Below are 6481 nucleotides of genomic sequence, written 5' to 3' on the forward strand. Positions count from 1 at the left end.
TCTACAAGAGCAGATCAATCTGTGCAGATTTTCCCCAAGCGGTTTCTCAGTGCCATTAATGACTTGTCCCTCCCAGTTGCACAGAACTCCATTTGCAGATGCTGGATACCACAAATTACTTCACTCGCTTTCAAGATGCCGAAGCTGACCTTAAGCTCAATACTGCAAGTTATTGCAAGCATCTGCCCTGCTTTCCTCTGAGGTGCCATGAGGAAAACCGTGCTGCCTGGCTCCTTCCCAAGCTCCTGCATTCCTACACTTGGTGGGATCACGAATCTGCCCTGTGACAGCCACAGGAGCCCACTGCTGAGGCTTCCATGGGTTTTATCTCTGCACACAACTGTAGAGGGCGAAGGTGGCCGGGCACTTCAGTGTGGGTCAGCACAGAACTCCCAGCATCCAGGCAGCCACCTCAGGCTCCAGGTGACCAGGAGACAGCCGCCTCCTCCAGCTGAAGGTCCAGGCCTCTGAGAAACTCCCCAAGAACCCAGCCACAGGGGAACATGTGTGAACAGACAGAGCACTTCCATGTGAAAGGAGGGCTCCTCTGTATGGAAATGGAAGAACCAGGGAGACTGCAGTGCAGGGCCAACATGAAAAGCAAGCTCATGCATATGGACCTGGTGTGAGAGCCTACAAACCCCATCTGTGAACAGCCCTTGTGCTGAAGGGTTCCCACGTGTGCTTTACAGCTTCTTTACGCACAAAAACCCAATCCTGGACAGCAAATTGAGTCCTTTACCATCATGCTACATTTTCCACAAATTTCAAACTCTAAAAAAAGCAATTGATTACGAAGCTATTTAGATAATAACCATACAATTATATCACGAGAGAGAGGAAAGTAGCGAGAGAATTTATGAAAAGCCAGGCTTACTCAGCTTTTAACGCAGCACAAGTTTTCACTCAGGCATTTCTGAAATGAGGATTTTAAATTAAGGTTGATGATAGCTTGAAATAATAAGCTCCATACTGTCTACAAGGCTTTTATTCTATTAACTCCTGCATCGTGAACAGGATGATAAATTCACTCAGTGCTGGCCGTAAGCACCCATAAGACCTCAGATACAGCCATGCACATGCCCTTGCTGACAGCTCCCTGCAGGCTGTGGAGGCTCAGATCCATGTGACCACAGCTGGCTGATCCTTCAGCAGCCTGACTTTGCAAGCATTCTAAACTCTGTATGCTGGATACGTAACTGGGAAGCGCAATGGCAGCAGCACCTCTGCAACAGCACCTCTGCAACAGCACAGGAAAATTCAGGTCCCCGTTCCCCTGCCTGGTGATTTTCCATGGTCTGGTTACCCTTTGGACACCTCCCAAGTTCCTTCCTGCGGTGGTCTCTGAAATTCATTTAAACCAGGAAATTACCCTGCCTGTTTTTCTCCACCGACTCCATGTGTCCAGGCTGACAAATGATAGCAGGACAGGATGCCAGCCACCACTTAACTCTTCACCACCAATGTGGGACCCTTCTGCATGACACCTGGCCTCTGGGCCCACGTGAGCAGCACAGGGACACAGCAGCAAGTACTCAAAGTACCAAGGACCAAAGTACCAAGGGATGGTACCACGGAGCTGGGCTGCAGCCAGGCCAGGTTGAGACTGAATGGCCACACAGAGATGGCTGCTAGAAACAAGAATTGGGAAAGATGATGAATTGAGGCTGGGAAACAAAGCCAGCTTGAATTCTTTTGAAATGGAGAGCAGCTCCTCAGACAGCAGCAAACATGAGCCTGCCTGCACTGCCTGCACTGGGGAGGAAGATAAGAGCTTGCCTGGCCCCAGTCCAAGCAGCATGAAGGAGACGTGCCGAGGCAGCCAGCTGCTCCAAGACCTACTGCACCAGGATGGGCTTTGCTGGGCATAGCCAGAGGCCACACGGCTGTCCTGGGCTGCAACATTCCTTGCTTTGTACCATGAGTCAGAACCAGGCAGGGTGACACTGTCACGTCCTGCAGCAGGGCAGACAGGGACCCACACCTCCAGCAGAACCAGAGAAATGGGAGTGATTCACAGCCACTGGCAGGAGCTGGGCAGAGGGACAAGAAGAGCTGCTGGTTATTTCACAGCCTGCATCACACTAGCCCTGTAAATCAGATGAGGGAGACATAGCAGATTCATCGCTGTGGGATTAAATGCTATTTTCTCCCCTTTTTTTTTTTCTCTTTTTTGCTGGTGTTATGCCAACACCATCAAGCTTTGCTTCATCTCCCTCTCATTTCCAGGGGCTTTAAATAAAAGTTTCTCCCCTGTGCTGTGATGTAGGTAAACAAAGCATCAGCCCCTGGCCAGAGGGCTGGGGATGGAGCACCATGAGCCAGCAGCTGCATGGGGACAGGATAGCTGAGTGCCACCAGCAGAGCTCCAGTCCCCAAGACCATGGTGGCCTCAAGTGGCCCACCGCTGTCTGTAGCAGGTGGCCCATGTACAAACCACACCAGCAAAGGGAAGGATAGCTTTAGCTAGAAGCAAGTCTCCCGTTATATAGCCTGAACATTTAAACTGTTATAATCACAGAAAATATTCTATTTCCAGGGAAATAGATCACTTATGTGACAGCTGTAAAACCCTATTAATGAGAGGATAAGAGCTCTGAAGCTGCTACAAAATCCACTTGCTTTTTTTCTTTTTTTTTTTTTTTTTTTTTTTTTTTTTTTTGCCTTTAGTATAGCTTACAATTCAATTTACACTCAGGAACATTTGTTCAGCGTGGCAAAGTCAAGTTATGGACAGACACCCCAGCCCCAACCTGGTAGGAAACGTGGGGCAGGAGGACCGCTGGCAGCACCCAGCACCTCCCATCAGGGCTGCATTTTGGATGCTCAGACAAGTGCATTTTGTGTTGACTGTTGCACAGAACTGCAGTGCAGTGTCTCCATTTATTTGATTTGTATCGCCTGAAGGAAAAGGCTTTTGCTGTCTTCATGCACTCTAAGCATTTGGCTTCAAAATAAAAGCTCCAGGGACCTGTCATCACATGTGTTCTTTCCCATAAAGAAAGGGCAAGATGCAGCCTTTTGAAGCTGAATTGCAGAAAAGTGCTCAAGCTCTGTGCTGCTGCTTTGTGTTGCTCAGAGACGACCTTGCAAAGGTTGCTTTTTAAAGCAGCTGTCTCCTCTTCCTACAGTTTTACATTACAGCTGCCATGTCCTGACTTCCTTGCCTTACCTGGACGACTTTGATGGCCTTTGGAGGAGTTAGAAAAGGAATAACATCGCTCAGGCTCTTCCACCCTGAAGAAAAGCTCTCAGGACTTGATCCAACACAGCCACAGCGACCTCTCACCACAGACATCACAAGCACTCATGTGCACAGCACTCATGTGTAGCAGCCCAGTGCACCTCTGTGAGGTGGAAACGTTCTGTCTGCTGGGCTCTGGGCAATTCCCTGAGTGTCCAGTGAGCTTGGGCAGGACTTCCTCCCCCCAGCTGTGCAGAGGGCTGTGGCAGGTACACGATGTGTGCAACACACTGTGGACAGCCCTGCGTCTCTGGCCTCAGGACTGCATGCACAACCCAGTGCTGCTAGGAAAGAACACCAGCTCCCCAGTTTCTCCCAGCACAGGCACTGGTTTCTATCTTGGGTATCTCAGCTCTGTGCAATGCGCTTCCCACAGCGTTTGCCCCAGGCACCCGTCCTGGAGCAGAGGGTGGGATGCTGCTGCCTGTGGGGACCATGGCACTGCTACTGCAGCAACCCCTGCAGCAGCACAGCCTTAGCCAGCCAGCCAGCTCCTTCCTCACTACTAGAGGGAACAAAAAGGTATCCCAACCATTTACTGTACAATATAACAGAAAGATTCAAAAGCCACTTCCAGATCTGCACCACTCCCAAGCACTGTTTCGCTCCAAAAGCTTAAGCTTGCTCCAACAGCACTGCTCATGCTGCACCAGATCTCTCACCCTCTCTCCTCTCACTCTCCACCTCCTCTCCCTCCTCCTCCTGTTTTTTTCCATTTCTGCTTGGAGGAGCAGCAGAGATGAAGCACAGCCCTCCCTGGCTCTTCCTGCAGGCTCTGAATTGCCCAAACCAGTCAATTTGGTTCAGCCACTACACCTCTTTTGCACACTGCTGACAGTCTGCAGAAATCATGAATCTTTACTCTTCTCCTGGCACAGTGAGAGTGATGGGATACAAGTGTTCGCAGCTGGAGGATGCAGAAAGTCTGACCTGACCCACACACCATCCAGTGGCTGATGCTGCCCACAGCAATCACCTGCCAGCTCTCTGCGAGCTTCTTCCACCACCTCTAAGGAAAACATAAGCCTTAAAGGCACTCACAGGTTCTGCAGGCAACTCTGGCATTTAGGACACACACAGAGGCAGCCTGCAGCAATCGCAACTCAGCCATCAGCAGGGCCATGGGGCTGCTGACCCAGGAGCCCTTGCTTTCTCCAGCAGCTCCCTGCCCTACTTCTCTTTCATAAATGCGTAATTGTGACACAGATTACATAATTCATCATGTTACATCGACATCGGGGCCGTGCTCGTGCAGTTTATTCCATGGAGCACTGGAGCTGACACAGAGGGGACAAACTGTACTGCAGGAGGCTTTCTCATTCAGGGCCCAATTCCCAGAGGCCCTACGCCACAGGGGCTGTGACCCTCATTCAGCCCCATGAGACAGGGCAAGATTATCCAGGTGCCACCAATTTCTCCCTGCAGCCAAACAGACAAGTCTAAATCTACAAAATGGTGTCTCAACACATCACACTCTGCCATGCAGAGAGATGTGTGAACCAGCTATCGTTCCTGGGTTTGTTTTTTTGAAGGTCTGCAGACCTGCCTGACAAGTTGGTCTGATACCTTATAACCCATTTTCCTCCAGGTTTTTAATGCCACCTAACATTCTGAGGAAAAACATTGCATGTAAACAGATTCTTGCACTAAATTTGAAGCACAGGAAAGAATTAAAGATGCTATTTGGTTGTTATGAGCTGCTCCAAGGGATCAGTTCCTGATATTGCATAATTTAGTTCTTCAACCAGTAACTAAGTGGCTAGAAAAATCTTTCCTGGTAAGACAAGCAGATGACAGAGTTAACAGTGCTATGTACAGCAAAGAGCACGTGTTGCTGAAGTCAATGACCTGAGTCACACGGGGGGTGGCCTTGGCCCCAAGAGCACCTTAAAGCACAGTGAGGGCAGGGTCAGGCTGAGGATGAGAGGCGGTTGCAGAAGGATGCAGAGGATGAGAGGTCTGGTACAGGGAAGTAACAACTGAAGACAATACAGGGCTACCACTCCTAGGAACCCCTTAATCCTCAAAACTGTGCTGTCCTGCAGCATGATACCAAGAGCACCACTAAATCACAGTCCTGTTCCAGACAGCAATGAAAGCACAGGGTGGAAAGGGCTTCTGGAGGGCTTTGGTCCAACCTTCTGCTCTCTGCAGGGCTACCACAAACACTGGAACAAGCCACTCGAGTTGTGGAGATCCTTAAGCATGTGGACCCCCACAAACACCTCTTTGGTGACCTGTTCCAACACTGCACTAGCTCCTGGCACAGAAAGATGAGGGGGGGGGGAGGATACCCAAAAGGAAAGCTGCCTTGCTGATACAGTAAGCCTTCAACTGCAAAGGGAAGATGTTGTGGGCACAGTCAGAGAGCACAGACACACAAGGTGGGGTTACAAACCCTTCAACAAAATACCTAGCAGATTTTCCCAAAATGAAATGGGTCAGAGGTCGAGCAACTTACCAGCAACTAGGGGTCCTATTGCTACTGCAGGTCTTTAGCATCCCCCTAAAAAAGGAAGATGGACTGATAAGCTGTAAGTACTTGAGAATTAGCATGGCCCAGCAATGGAAGTCTCAGATCTCCCTTCCTCACCTTGGGAAGGCAAGAAGTTCTTATCTCCCCTCCCAGCACTGCCACCCTGCCCCAGATCTTCCCTCCCACCCCTCAAGTGCCCCAGAGGTTTCTGGCCCCCTAAATCCAAATTACTGATGCTTCTCACAATGAGCCGGCTCTGAAATACTGGTGCAGACAGGCATTATGGTAGCACCCCACCCTGCCACACACCTGGGCATAGCCAGGACCAGGTCACGGCCACCAAGCACAGGGTGATGCAATAAACAGAAAACCCTTCACTTCCTCACAGGCAAAGCAGCACTTGTGACTGCTGTCATCACCTAAGTAGCCTAGCCAGGACCAGCTGGGTGAATCACAGGACAAAGCCCATGGATGCCCAATAAAAAAGCCAGCAGGGCAATGCACAGGTGAGTTGTGTTAGGGTTGGGTGTTAGGGTAGCTGTCAGCTATACATGCTTGTTAGCAGCTGCCTGGGGCAGAAAAGCTCTTGTGCTAGCCAGATTTGCTTTCCATCATCTTAGTATTAGCTGATTTTGTGCTATTTATACCCACAGACCATCACCACAGCTAGGGCTGTGGGGCACGGGGCTGTAGCTAGGAAGCAGCACTATATGCTCTGGGATGTAATCTTCTCCAGGGTGCCTTCCTATTTCCTTTTTCAC

The 6481-nt window shown here is 50.1% G+C and overlaps 1 long non-coding RNA gene across 1 annotated transcript; it reads right to left on the reverse strand.

The window, feature by feature from the left end:
- Window positions 1-1239: 1239 nt before the first annotated feature.
- LOC122183831 lies at window positions 1240-6132 on the reverse strand. The gene is made up of 3 exons (XR_006180379.1): window positions 6030-6132; window positions 5706-5750; window positions 1240-1344 (listed from the first exon to the last, which is right to left on the reverse strand). It is a non-coding gene; the product is annotated as an uncharacterized LOC122183831 (long non-coding RNA).
- Between the last annotated feature and the right edge of the window lie 349 nt (window positions 6133-6481).

Source organism: Lagopus leucura, unplaced genomic scaffold (assembly GCF_019238085.1).
Source record: "Lagopus leucura isolate 7727_CA_CO unplaced genomic scaffold, USGS_WTPT01 Super-Scaffold_100021, whole genome shotgun sequence".
In the NCBI taxonomy this organism is placed as follows: Eukaryota; Metazoa; Chordata; class Aves; order Galliformes; family Phasianidae; genus Lagopus; species Lagopus leucura.